At 33.6% G+C, this 15,875-nt stretch overlaps 1 pseudogene; it reads right to left on the bottom strand.

Annotated features, from left to right (window-relative positions):
* Positions 1-76: 76 nt before the first annotated feature.
* On the bottom strand, positions 77-6,162 carry LOC133203168 (uncharacterized; annotated as a pseudogene).
* Positions 6,163-15,875: the final 9,713 nt, after the last annotated feature.

The raw sequence follows: 15,875 nt of genomic DNA, 5'->3' as shown, positions 1-15,875 counted from the left end.
GCTTTCAATTATTTTTCTGTCCATCATTGACACGAATTTGAGGAAGGACTCAACAAGGTCTGATTCCATGGAAGCACTAAAAATTGCCTATTGCATGAAAGATGGAGCAAGTTTTATAGGAAATATTTTCTCCTGAATGAAGCCCATCCTGATTACGGATGCAACCGACTTCCATTGTACATCTACCATATCGTGTCGTAGTACTGGTATTTTGTAAGTGTCTCCCTCTGTGTACTGTAAGTAGAAAGTATCCCAAAATTCAGTGAGTGAATCTCGCATAACCCCTCCGTTATCTTCAGCTGCTTCTGCTGTTCCATCTTCTTTCAACATATTCATTTCGAAAACAGTGGAATCATAAGACTGAATATCGTCCTGAGAGAAAAAAATCTATCAAATCTCGACACACTCGCCCTCTGTGAACCGTAATTTGAAACACCAATGGTATGGTTTTGTCTAAATCAGTACCATCTTGCCTAAGTTGACCAAACTGTATCACTCCTGAATTGTCTGATTCATAGTCAAACTGCGTCTGCATGAATGTAGTTTCACTGGCATTGCTTGAACTGGTGCCAGGTAGAGAGGACAAATCAGGGATAAACTCAATTAGAACATGTTGGCAAGAGTAAGGATTACTATCGTCAAAACCTATGCCACGAAATCCCCCGCAGTCAGGAACTGGGGTAGTGTTTTGTGCCAAATTCGTACCCGGACTTTTAGTACCAGTCTCGACTTCCGGGCCAGATATTTTCTGATTTTCGCTAAAGGTCTCATTTTGCTCAATTTGACTAGATTTAACCTCAGTGTTATTCACTTTGTCTTGAGACCCTGCAAATGCTATTTTATCTGTTTGCAATTCCTTAAAAATTTGGCTGGGATTATTTTCCTTTATATAAATTGTTAGATCCGGCAGGCTTTCTTCACTGTCTTTTCGAATTCTGATTTTAGCTTTGGAAGATGAGTTAAAATGGTTACAGGAACTGGATCCTTCTACTTTTTCATCCTCCTCCAGTGAAAACTCTGGTAGGCTCTCTTTGTCTTCTAAATCCGAAGAATCTTCTCTCCGTCGTTTGGCCAATAGATAGCATCTAAAATGTTTAAGTCCAAGACGTGTTATGATGTCTTCAACTGACTCGTTCTGCATGATTTGCGTACCATGTACATCTGTTGATATGTTAAAATCGAAATCGTCAACTTGTCCATGGCAATTCTTTCCATCAGGAAAAAATAAAGGACGTAGAATTCCAATCAACTCATATTTTTTTGTGTGTGTGTTTATTAACACGAGGATATCAAGTGCCCCCACCCAGTGGTGCACGAATTTGACGGTAAGCCTTTAAACCAGAGTCATAGATAGCAAATCCAACGACTAACGCTCGGTCGGGCTTTTGTGCAATTTCTGCTTGCTTTTTCTTTCTTTTCCTACCAGTAAAGGTGTATCGATTCTTTTTAGCAACTGTTACCTCTTCGTCATCTGTGTCCGAGATATTTGATGATTTAGAAACCCCCATACTTTTTCGCAGGCTTGCGATTAATGCGAATTTCCTTTCATCCTCAATACTTTAACTTTCTTCTCCCCGTGCAAAGGCTTTCGCAGCAAGACGATCTCCTTTGCATGGTAGATATTTCTGCAATTCTTCATCATTCATTTCTTGGATAACGTCTACTTCAATCTGGAATCAAAATCATATTAATACTTACGATGTATACACTGTAAATTAATTTATTTTGCAGTATTGTGGCAACGCACTTTGAACAAAAAAATTATTTACATTTGAGACAAAATCAACGCTCTTTGCAATTTTCTTTTTCAAAGTGCGTTAAGAGTGTACATCAACATTTTTTTTATTATGGAGACACTTAACACACTTTGAAATTTTATGTGTAAAACAAAAATTCTGGACTTTAGCAATAGACAGAATTATTTGTTATATTTCTTTGGAAAAACTGATGAATTGATCTCTCTTCGAGAACCAAGAGAAGACAGGTAGAAGGTCTCTCAGCCTAACTCCTTATTTTTCCCACCCAAATTCTTGTATTTACATAACTGGTATGACATTGATATACTTTCTCTCAATAAATTTGAGTAAACGTAAAATAGATGAAAGATTGAGATACGCTTTCCTGAGAGGAAAAAAAACCATCCTATTATATCAAAGAAGAGAGGCTCATGGGCCATATCACTGATCGAAGCAACAATAGCCAACTGACTATACTTTGGCCAATGTAGCTTTACAAAATCAAATACAATGCAAATAAAAAAAAAAAAAACTTCTATAGATTGCTTAAATATTTTTCTTTTTTTCATACCTCTTATTAATAATAATCAAATAACTGTTAAAGAGGCCATCGTATTTTCTATATTTATAAATACTTATCAAATAACTATAAAAAAAGACCATCACATTGTGCGGGAAAATTATTTTCAATGGAAAAAAAAAATTAAATTGTTCCTTTTCCTAGAAAAAATGCGTTGCTTTAAGGAGGTTCTACCCTTAGCTTTTGTGCAGATTTTTGCCTATATTTCTAAAAATATGCTGCATCATATTTTAGTTCTTAAAATAAATTAAGATTCTTCAATGCCAGTTTAATTATATATTCAATTAAAAACCCACCATTAAATTCCAAAAAAATTATTATGGTTATATCTCGCTATTTGATTGGTTAAAAAAATTCTTCATATCGTATGAATTGGCTTGCCTACGTCACAATGACTTGCCTCAAAACCATATCGATCCGCCTGACGTTACATTGAACTTTTGGACAATTTAAAATCATTACTAAAGAGCAATCATCTTTTTTTTCCCTAAAAATAAATAAATGAAAAACTAATTATTAGGAAGGACTTTAATAGGTACCCAATTTATACAGTATAAACTGGGATCGGGCAGTTTAGGCTTTATAAACCGCTATTCAGGTGACCTACAAGGCCCGTGGGCCTCTTGTTCATAAAGTTATGTGTGTAGATACTAAAAATAAACTTGACAAAAAGTTCTTAAGACCTCTGATTTCAGGATCAAACCTCCTTAGGCACTCATCGACCCCTACATCCACAGAACTCATAACATACTGTATAAAATAAAAAAAAAAAACGAAATTGAGCTACTCAACAATCAATCCTCCATTATTTCCTAAAGACCTATTTCCTTTTTATAACATTTACAAGAATCTTTTGGAACAAGACAACCCCTAAAAATCTTTAAAATGTATATATCTCGGATCCTGTTCAAAATGACGTCATCAACGAAAAGTTATCCAATCAGGTTCAAAAATTATTTATCATACCTAAAATTTGCAAGAATATTGACTAAGCCATGAACATTTTTTATCAATGTGCTTTAATATGGTCGATGTTAACGCACTTTGAAAAGATTTTTTTTTTTCAAAGTGTATTCACTTGGTCCCTTTAAAGACGTGCATGTACAACACACTGGGGGAGATAACTCTTGCGATTTCAATAAAACGTTTAACACAACCTTAAATTTGACGTTAATTACGAAGCGTCAAAATGACGAGCGATACGATCCCGGTGTAATTAATGTAAATATATATATATATATATATATATATATATATATATATATATATATATATATATATATATATATATATATATATATATATAGGATGAAGGTTTATTGTGGTTTCTTTAGGATTACCAAATCCTATCCTTGATGATTTCTCAATTGCATTAAATCTCCCTCCTCCATAAAAAAGGAAAAAAAAAACCAGGTTCCTTAAACTTCTTTAATCTAAATTTAGTTAATTCATTCTTTGATATTGTATTTAGATATACACAAAGGCATTTTTTAATCTAAAAATGTTAATGCTATTCTACATTGCTTTATCCCGTTACAATCGGCCGCATAACATTGAGAATAAATATTACCAGTATATGTCTAAATATTATCATATTACGAAAATAAACATTTTCTTGCTTTTCTTTTCCTTGAAAAAAAAAAAAAAGAAGATAATTTAAAAAAAGAGTAATCGTTTTCAGAAGGTCACCGATCAAGGAGAAACAACTCTAGAACTAAAAATGTAGAGGTGTATGTCTCCCCCCCTCCCCCCCCCCCTTAGCTGAGTTATTCCTCCTGTTTTCCGAAGAATTATGCTTTTTCCCCCTCACAAATACACAGATACGTTTACAGTGTGTTGCAAGTAACACAAGAACTGAAAACCAAAGTTTATACAAATTAAAGTAAGTATCAACAGTGAAAAAATATTTACTGAAATTAATACAACGGTTGCACCCCATTGAAAAAATCTTTTACTGTAAACAGTTTCAGTTCGCATTTCCTCGAATAAAAACAAAACGATTGATACCAATGTAGATGATACCATTGTAGATGATTTAGGCACATGAATAATTTTAATATATGACGAATACATCATGATCATTTCCATTGATTGAAACAACAGAAGGATACAATATCAGGCGAGCACCCCTCTCGTTTGAAAACAGAAATAATTAAAAACCTATATGTACATATATTCCATTTTCATCACTAGAGAGTTGTACATACACCACTGTTGGTTCATTTAAAAAAAATAATATTCAATGCAAGTAGAAGTCATATAAAGGTTTGAAACTGCAACTGTGTGCATGAACTCCAAACCGGACACGTGGTCATAAAATCCTTAGAAAAATAGTTTTACTAAATATACATGTGTAAATATAAAAAAAAAAGATATTTAGAATAACAAAAAATGTTAGTAGTCACTAATTAATCTGTATACATGAATGAAAGACATTACTTTAGGAGTTCAGTATGCCAATTATACATATTATGCAGACGTAACCGATGTTTTGTTTTTTTGTTTTTGTTTTTGTTTTTTTCAAGCTCGAATGTCCTGCATTGCAGAGAAGAGTGGAGGAGTGTCTTAAAATTTCAGAAATTGCTTATTCATTTTCATTTAAATGCAGATGTAAAGTTTTATATTTGTGATAAATTTAATGTACATTACATTTTTTGAGTGAAAGATATTTTCCAACTAGGAATTTTTATTTGTATTTGTAGAATCATAGCATTCCTTTCGTCCCAAGTCTGAAAGACGCTGTGAGAAACGCAACTTACGGATAGAGGGGGAAGGGAGATTTTCAGCTATAAATTCAAAACGCGTCGTTTAAAAAATTTTCAAAAAATTATCAAGAACATTTGTCATCAGTTACAAGAAGTAATTATTTTTTTTTCAAAATTAAACGACTGATTTTTTTCATAAAAAAAATATTTCATTTGGAAATCACGCATTTTTCAATGCAAAAATGAACCATAGTTTTTCAGCTTAAATTCTTCAAAATCGTTTTTCTCGAGGTGTACCTCTACAAAACCACTTTGTTTGGGTGTTTAATAGTTGAATGAACGATTCAGCAAATTTTGACAGCTAGGCTAACCTTAAATATTTTAAAATAAGGGATTTTATATTTTTTTTGTTCTCGTGATCAGACAAAGGGGGTAATTTTAGGGACTTCCTGTCCAAATTCGGCTCGAACGATTTTGACTAAAATGTACATATACATAGTAGATATTGTCATGTATAAGATATACAAAAATAGCGAAAATTAAACAACAGGAAATTTTTGGGGTAGGTGTGTTGTACATCCCTAACTCACTTAGAAAAAAAAATTCAAAGTGCGTTGTAAAAATTGTGGCATACTCATCCTCAATTAAACAATTATATGACATGATTTTTATCGAATATCAAAAAGATTATTATTGATTCTCTGGCATAATTATTTCAACTGATCATGAACTCTGATTTTTTTATATACATCTATTAGATCTTTGTAAGTTGTTTAACGTCCCTCTCGAGAATTTTTCACTCATACTGAGACGCCACCACTTGCCAGGGGAGAGCTGCAAATTTTGACCTATACTTGGCACTCAAGGTCATTGAGTAGTGAGGGATCCTCGTTTTATTTGGTCTCACATGAAGGACCGGTCTCCACAACCCACGGTAGGATTTGAGTCCGAGACATAAGGATCAATTCCTTACTTCGCGACATTACATCTTAAATATCCAAAATAATAACACTAAATAGATGAATAAATAAGTAATTGAATAAAAAGATAGATAAATAAATAAATTTTACTTGTCTTCTGCCATTCTTTTTATGATATCTTCTTTAACCCCTCTTTCCTTTAAAAACTTCTGGAAGGACATTTGCAATGCTGTAAATAGATTTTAAGAAAGAAAATTAACAATATTTGTTAAAATCCGACAAAAATAATAGCAACATAAAGTATTACCTACACAAGAATAAGCAATCAAAGTTGAGCTACACACCAGATGTGAACAGGGTCCCTTTAAATAACTTTGAATGAAAGAAATATGTCTACTGGTCAATGATAACTAAAATGGAAATACCGGTAGATCAATTTTCGCAAACTTTAAAATAGAGGCTTCAGCTATAACCAAGACTAACAAGAGGTTCATGGAGTGCAACGCTCATCAGAATCACTATTTCCTGGACATTGCTGTTCTTTAGAAGATTTTTGTTCTTAAATATTACCTTATTACATTTTCACTAATTATTGTGGCATCACCTTAGGCTCAGTGCCAATATTTCAGCAAAACTGGTTTCTGCACAACCTATACTGATATATTTTTATTCGTAGTCCTGATTTTTTAACTACTAATTAACCCGATTGTCACAATTCAGAAAAAAACTAAACTATAGCACCTTATCATGCTCACATACCGGTATTTAAAATAAGGCATTGAAAAGTTAATTTTCTTAAGAAAATAAGATGTGTTTGTAGAAACTGATGCCAGCTTTTGGCAAAGGTTGAAGTTTCTAAAATGCAAGTCAAACTCTCACGGTCAAGGGATGAAAAATGTTGCTATCCAAAGAAAGAACTTGTTCTCGATGAATATACCTGTGAAATATTAAAGCCCTAGCACCAACTGTTCAAAAGTTATGGCCAAGGTTAAATTGGGTAAATTCTTGCAAAATTGAGTCAAACTCCAAGGCCAAGGTCAAATATGTTGGTACCCAAAGAAAGGCCTTGTCACAGGGAATATGCAAGTGAAATATGAAAGCCATAGCTCCAACCAATCAAAAGTTATGGGCAATGTTAAAGTTTTTGCAGACAAACAGATAAAGGCTAGACAGGCGGACAGACAGAGAAAAAAAACTACTAGTACATGTATATAACCCCGAATCTTCTATTAAGGGGGCATAATAATGTTTTATTAAACTATATACATCTGTGTTGTATTCGGTTATAATATACCCGCAATTCCATTTAAAGCTTTGAAAGCCTAGAACTCCATAGAACAGCAAGGTTATGTAAGTTGTGCTTTTATTGGTAATTGATTAAGCATCCAAGTTTGGTTTAATGATATTCTATTTGGGTAAGAGTGGGCCCACAATATAGTATCAAAGGGGAAAAAATCCTATTAAAATAAGGACAACAGGGCGGGCCATGGTTACTCGGCACTTTGGCCAAAGGGTCTGTTGTTTATTAAAATGAAATATCAAATTATCAATTATATGTTGTTTTTTTTTAATTTTAACAAGGCTCATGTGACTTCAAATGAACATAAAATTAATAAAGAGAAATGACTAGAACTCCTCACACTTTGAAAGTTAAATTCACAAATTGGGTATTTGAAAATAAATTACACTTTAAACAAAGAGTTTTGAGACGTATTATTTCCCGAAAAACAATTGTTTGAAAGACATATAAAAAACATATGATAATTAAAGACAAGATTAACAGCATTGATGCTTGGATTTTTTGTATAATATAAATTATGATGAAAACGCATCGAAACTTCCATGTATTAAATACAATTGTATTGATAACTTTTTGGGTGTAGCTCGCCATTTTGTCGGTGTTGTTGATTTTGTCATGCATGTGTTCCTTATTTATTTATTTTTTTTTTTTTCTTGCAAAACACGATGGTCTATGTACAACCTTGCCCCTCCTCCTTTCAGAAATGAAGTTTGCCCCCCTCCCCTGACTTCTGATTTACTTGAGGCATCTCATCACACCTCTGGAATTTCTATGCCCTGATCACAAATTTGTATTGCTTTTGAAATTTAGTGGTAAGTTTTAAAAGAAACTTCTTAATTATTTAGCCCACTACCACCATAATGTTATTATTTATTATACCAAGAATATTAAATTCGCTGAAAAATCTGCTGACTGAATCGTTACAATTTTATCGTGAAAGTGTCTTTCTGACATATTTTCTATTTATCAATAAAAATCTGCATTATGACTACTGTAGTCATAATGCAGATTTTTATTGATAAATAGAAAATATGTCAGAAAGACAAAAGGAAGAATCGTGTTCGTGTAATGTAGAAAAAAGTTCTATTTCTTTCTTTCTTTCTTTTATTTATTTATTTATTTTTGTTTCTTTTAACAATTCCTTTTAAAGAAAAAGATCAAACATTTTTAATAAAGTGCAGTCTAAAGGAAGGGGGGAGGGGGTTCTACATTTTCTCTACTTTTATTCAATAATTTACAAGGAGAAGTTTTAACTTTTGATCTCCAGTACTGTCCATTAATTTACACTAACAAAAAAATATCGCAGGTTGCTGCAGAATTGCTTCATCGCCGAAAAGATTTCAATTTATCTGACCGGAAGTGATCCTCATGTCAAGACGCCGGTATCCACTGCTCGTCTAATTCGTTACATGATGAATTCGCATTAAGGAAAAAATTGGATTTACAGATGTCGAACACATATTTGTTGAAATATGTGGAATAAGGCTGTTTCATTAGTTTCATAAGTAATTCAACAAATATCAATAAATCATGTTATTAATGAAAGAAATCATGATAATGCTAAAAAATTCCATATGAGTAATTTAAATTAAATTTTTAAATGTGAATGCAAGTAACTTCGCAGAACGTGAGGCTACACTTGTACATGGATGTGTTCATTAGGCTTGCAAGTTAGATTATTGTTTTTCTTATTGTTCATATTATAAGATCATTTTTCATGCGCAAATCCAGGATTTTATTTCGGGGGGGGGGGGGGGTATCCTCCTTCAACCCTGCCCCTCCAAAAAAAAAAAAAGATGTTATTTCTCAAAAAATGCCTAAATTGGAAAAATAATTTGTCGTGTTGAGCAATGGGTGTACTCGAATTAAGCCAAGCAGGTCTGTGCTTGCCTTTTAATCTTCTTAAAAATTCGACATAATAATATGACAATATCATGACCTAAAGTTTTAATTTTCTTGCGATTTATATTTACATCTCGATCTTAGTCTTGTTCAACATATATGTTAATTTGTAAATCAATTTATTGTTTAACAAGCATTCTGAGAGTATTGCATTAGCAATACTAGTCCCCTACCGGCAAGTGAAATCTGGTTCCCGTTAAGAATTGAAAATGTCATAATTCCGTCAAAAATCAATGAAGCGGAACGAAATGCATACTTGATCTATAACAAATCAAGGTAAAGTCACATACCAAAAATCAGCTCAATATCTGAAAGCGTTTAGAAGAAAATTGCGGAAAACCCTTAAAAATTGAAGAAGCCATAATTCCGTCAAAAATCAATGAAGGGGAACGAAATGCATACTTGATCTTTAACAAATCAAGGTAAAGTCACATACCAAAAATCAGCTCAATATCTGCAAGCGTTTAGGAAAAAAGTGCAGAAAACCAAGTGGGACAGACTGACAGACAGACAGAGGGACAGACGGACAGACAGACAGACAGACGGACGGACAGACTCAGAGGAAACCCATAGTCCCCTCCGGTTTCACTGGTAGGGGACTAATAATGAACCTAGAAACATTGACATAAGATATAAAGTTATTAATGTCTTTGAAAGGTCACTAGAGGGGCATTCTATTCAGTCAGACTATGAAATCAAAAGCAAACCTAGCTGTTCCCCTTGTTGACATATATAAAAGTTAGTTTTTCAGTACGCTCTCTCTCTTTCTCTCTCTCTCTCTCTCTCTCTCTGAGGGTGTGTGAGTGTTTGTAAGTGTGAAAACAAGTTGGCGTGGTTTCTGATCTCTTCAGACTTTCTTTGTAATTTCGGGACGCCTCTACATTTCAACAAAGACATCGTCACTTCCTTTGCTTACAGTTTCTGTGTTAGGTATCGAGAATTCTTTGGTTTACAGCATGTTTCATACGGCAGATTCATATCAGCAGACGATTGAAGGGTGTTATTTAATCACTTTTAAAACTAAATCTCATCCGACATTGGTAGGAAAAAGTTTAGATATTGATTAAAATCAAGTGTGAACCGAGACACCCCCTGAATTTTTTAAAAAGTGCTTACAAGTGAGTGAAATTTGGGGTTTTCATAAATCTATACGAAAATTGATTCTATTAATCTTTTTTTGAAAAACTACCCTTGTTGTTAGGTGCGATTATACAATTAATAAACTATAGAGAATTGGGCAGATAGTCACTTATTATACACAAAATTTTATTGATATTCTGGGGTGAAGGAGGTTATGCGAACATAGCGTGCAGAAAGCCCATAGCTTCAGATATATAAAAATCATGTTCAATTTGTGAATTTAGTATTTAGAGTAAAGTTCTCATTATTGAAATTTATGAAATTATGATAAACAAAACCTTCCTGAGGAAAACATTCTCCGCAAAATATATCCTTTTATTAAAAAAAAATGTGGTATTCGTGGGATTTGAATCCTAGCCAAAAAAAAAAAAACAAAAACAAAAACAAAAAAAAAAAAAAAAAAACTGCGTATCATTTTCTTTCGAGACTAGCATGCTAACCATTAGGCTACACAAGTCCTGATGAATAGTGGCATTTAAATCATGTTTGTGATATGACCCTTAACTTATAATGGACTTCAAGTATATCTCGAAAAGATGCATATGCTATGTCATAAAAGTATATTTTTAAGGTATAGTGGGTCCTCGCTCCATATTTTTGTTAAGCAAAGAATGTATATTTTTATGCAAACTTTGAGGATTAACTTTCAAAAAAATGGAGCGAAGAGCCCAATCATATCGAAAAATAGTGTTGTTGTATGAGAAAATGACTCTTTTTGCCCTCTTTAGTGTGTATATAACATTTCATAAGCAAATAGTTTCAATCTTTGTGAGATTTATGCAAATTGTAGAGATTTTACATGAAGTATATTTTAATGTTAAATGAAATATCAAGGAAAAATTTGATATAATTGAGATTTAATTTTTCACCTTAATGTTTGTCACACTATAGGCTTTTCGCTCGTCATGTTCACCCATCTTCTTGTAGATAATTGTCACCCCTACCAATGTTATTGTTATTTAAATTTACATCACGTGGTTTTTCTTGAACTAGTCAAAGGTCATTAGGTTCGCAGTGAAAGAAAACCTTCACACCTATAGTCTGTTTTCTGTATAAAACTCATGACATACCAGTTTCGAGTAGTACCGGCAGACCTTTACATATATAACTATATAAACAATTTCACCCAGTTTCCGAAACAGATCCACGCAAAATTCATTGTCAGCATTAACAATATACCAATATACATGTATATAATTATACTTCATCTGACTTTCAGCATTCTATTCATTTGCATTTTCTACCGTAATGAATATTATTTAATTCCTTGAGAAATATACATCAAACTTAATATACATGTTACGAATTTAACCAAGATTTTTCTCATCTAATAAAACGGTTCCAATATCCCCTTCCAGGCACGGAGGGGGGGGGTGGAACTTGGAGATCCCTGGGATTTTCAGAGCTATTTAAGATTTAATGAATTATTTAAAGTACATGTAACTGAAATGACAAGGATCCTCCTTGGAACCATGGCCCCCTACACATGACATGTTGGTTAGAAGTCATTTACATGGAGGAAATTAAAAGCACCTTGTTCACACGGGGGGGGGGGGGATTGGAGCTCCCTGGATTTTCAGGGCTAAATATGAAACTTAATGAATTTTAAAGTTAATGTAACTTAAATGACTAGTATCCTCCTTGAAACCATGGTCCCCATACACATGGCAAGTTGGTTAGAAAAGTCATTAACATGGAGGTAGTTCACACGGGAGGGGGGGGGGGGCTTGGAGCTCCCTGGGATGTTCAGAGCTATATATGAAATTTACTGAATTATAAAGTATGTATAACTTAAATGACTTGGATCCCCCATGGCAAGTTGGTTAGAAAAGTCATTAACATGGAGGAGATTCAGCATCTTATTCATGAGAAGTGCCCCCCCCCCCTTTCCAATATTTTTTCCCCATCTTTTCCCCCCTTATCTTTAGGGCTTTATAAATTTCCAGGGCATCCAGGTTTTTTATGGAAGGCATGGACGGATCCAGGAATAGGGGGGTTCAAGGTACATACCCACACTTCCTGGGAAGAATTATAAAACCGTAAAAATAGGGAGTAAAAAAATGAAGTATGAAAATGCCAAAAAAAAATCTTTTTTTTTTAATTGGCAACTTTATGGATTTTTTAGAGAGATCGAAAAGGGGAAAGTCTTTAGAACCATTACAAGCCTTTTCTGGATTTCCAAAATGAACTTGTCAATTCAGTGGTCTATCTTTGAATTTGAAAAAAAAATATTGGTATTTCTAATGAAAAAAGTATTAAATGAACATTTTGGCAAGAAAAAAAAAATTACCGAAGGAATGGTGTTCCGAAAGTAAAATATTTTCTGCAAGACACACAAAACAGCTTTAAATCTAGAGGGCTGGGGTTCTTGGGTTTTGCAATAAATTACCATACCATTCTAGCCTCCCCCTTTTAAATCTGGCTGTTAAATGTAGGTGTCAGTTGATCAAATTGATCCATGATCCTACTCATATCTTTCTGAATATATCAAAATACCCCCCTCCCTCATGGCAAGGTGAGCAAAATTCTTCACATTTCTATTAAAAAGAATATTATTGTGCTTTTACCATAGAACTAAGGGCTGTTTAAAGTTAAAAATCTAGAATACTAGTAGTCTCAAGGCTGGTCTCGTTAGAGGTCAAATCGCGCCCTCGGATGTTATGCTACACTTCACAACGATAAAGAATATCATCCAAACACATTGCTAGGGGTGATTGTATTTTAAATACTTGCGATCTGATCAATAAAATGAATCGGAAACTAGAATAAACTGATCCCGCTATTTAGATAAGATGAAACAACATTTTGTATAAACTCTGCTCACATTATGCATGTGTTTAAAAAAAAATAAAAAAAATCTTAGATATACGTCTATAAGAACGGTACGCATCCATGGATAATTGAACAAAACGCTTCTTATAATTATATTAAACACTTTTTCCAATCTAACTCCTGGAAAATGCAACCCTATTTAACAAAACCTTTTCAGAGTAATAATTTTTTTTAAGCATATTTCCTACGTCATGTACATTTGACTTTCGACACATAATATAATGACTAGCAAGAATCTGGAAGGCTCCAATGTAAAAGCAGAGGATAGATTATCCGATGTTCCTATGAAATCGAAGAAATGTGTCATTTTTCAATGCCTTAGATATCTAAAGAAGAAGGGCGCTTTTTACTTGTAGTCTGCAAGGAATCAGTAGTACGAATCATTCATGGTTTAAATGTCCAGTCAAACAGACTATTTGGTCGGATTACCACAGCTGGACAGACTTAACAAAAGCTGTACAGATAGAAAATTGTTACGCTTTGCCAATAAAATTTATCTTGAAAATACGTTAACATATGTATTTCACATTATCAATAAACATGTATTAGATAATAGGGTGTATTACATGGTTGAATAATTCCTGGTTAACATCCAAAGTTACAGAATCTTTCTGGTAATAACCATGCTACATTTAATTTAGATAAAAATAGATCGATATATTTCATATTGATACAAATACTTTTGGGAAGATATTCCCTTACTAATGCAGTAATAAACCCTGATCACCTGCATACGGGTTTATGTCTCAGTTGATCCGATACGCAAGAGCATGCTCTACCGGTGTGACCGGTCACCAGGGTATGCTCACTCCTCCATGGCACCTGATCCCATCTCTGATGTTTTAGAGGTCCTTCTTGGCTCTGCTCCTGATTTGTACTTTTTTAATGGACTTTTGAGCCTATCTCCATAAATTTCATATTGCAATTGCACATGACTTCCACTCAAGTGAACATAACATTCAGGCACATAGAATGTGGAGTGAGGGTAGTTGAGGGGAGGGGTACAGCCCTCCCTTCTCCCAACACTTTTGTTTTAGTTTCTTAAAGTAGAAAAGTGTCCATTGAAAGGCCGATCTCCCACTTATGGGTCTTAAACCCACTCCCCAAAATAAAATTTGGAGTTAGGAGAATTCTTCCCTATTTTTTTTTTTTTTGGGGGGGGGGGGGGGGTAGTAAGTCACAGTTTTTTCAAGTCTTTTTTTTTTTTTTTTTTTTGATGACTCCACTTTTCAAAATTGATCCTATAAATGTACATGACATTTTTTTTATTTACCCAATTAAAAACAAAACAAAACAAAAGGAACCATACAAAAATAAGTCATAAAATACCAGCATGGTTCTTAAAAAGACCATTAAACATAGCGGAAACTGATGCAGTTAAACAAAGTGCACGTGTAGTAAACCCTAGCAAATGTGAGCACGTTTTGATCAGGGATAAAATTTGCAAATTTGTTCGTTCTAAAGCAATATAAAACATGACTTAATGATCAGATGTAACATTACCTATTGGATTTACACCACCTGTTCAGGTCCTTCCCGGTTCTTACATTCATTGGTATGACAATTATTTGTCGCGCAGTATGAAACTGTAAAAGGGACATAGTACCGATTTTTAAAGTAGGGGGTGGGAGGTTGGGTGTGCGGGCAACCAGGAAAAAAAATTTTCATCTTACCTAAAAAAAATCTTTCACAAGCAAAAACAAAAGGGGGGGGGGGGCTTTCTCAAAATTCGAAAATCCTATTTCATGGGGTAGATGGGGGGCTCCAACTTTATTCATTTTAATTATTGTCTGATACATTACCAAATAAATTACCATGGCTGAACGATAATACAGCAAAAAAAGGAGGGGGATTATAACCTTTTAATAAACATTTTCAATAGTAAAATGCTAAGGTTGGAAAAGAGCGGAGGCCCCCCTCCCTCTCCCCGATGCCTGTATAATTGTTCATACTTATATAAGTAATCACAACATAACATTTTCGTCCAATATTAGATTTTACAATGTTTAACAGAAGAATATATTGAATAAGCAATCAATTCTTGTATAATGTCAGTCCTCTCTATTTAAAAACTATAACTTTCCTGACGGGTAAACCATTTCATTGTTTGAACACATTTAAAAAAAATTGCTTTGTTGATTTACATCATCGATAAAGTGTTTCAAAATGAATTTCAGTTATATCCATACAATTCCACACTGTATATTTGTGTTTGCACTCCATTCCATAGCTCTGTCTTAAACATGAGGTGTTAAATTAATCTATCTGCTTAATAAAAACATGTCTTCCTGAACATGGGTTCATACACTAGTATGTAAATTTACTAGACAGTATTTACTTTTTAGTGCTAGTTTAACTATAGAAAAATTAAGATTTAATCTTACAACAATTAAAGATAAAAATAATACATACTTTTTTCGGCTTGGAGCTCGAGCTCTGTACACTCCATGATGCAGCAGCGCGAACATCTGTCTTGTAGCAGTTCTCGTGCAATAAGCCCACATTGAGCGCATGCGCACACATAAAAGTAACCAAAATCTTATCTGGCGGCCGCCAGAAAATTATTAGACGGCCGCCAGAAAATTAAGTGGCGGCCGCTAGATAAAATATTTTTCTTACCTGGCACCAACCGGCTTTCGTACAGTACTCAGCGGGGTATACAATGTTATTTAAATAATATTAAAGTCATCTGATAATATCGTATCTTTACAAAAATAAATTCAGTTTAAAAAGGTATGTATTTATGCTCGTTTATATTCC

Source organism: Saccostrea echinata, unplaced genomic scaffold (assembly GCF_033153115.1).
Source record: "Saccostrea echinata isolate AGI-Se365-2 ecotype Australia unplaced genomic scaffold, CSIRO_AGI_Sech_v1 ptg000048l, whole genome shotgun sequence".
NCBI lineage: Eukaryota > Metazoa > Mollusca > Bivalvia > Ostreida > Ostreidae > Saccostrea > Saccostrea echinata.
Note: the sequence above shows the minus strand (reverse complement) of the source record. Positions and strands in the feature narration are given on the sequence as shown.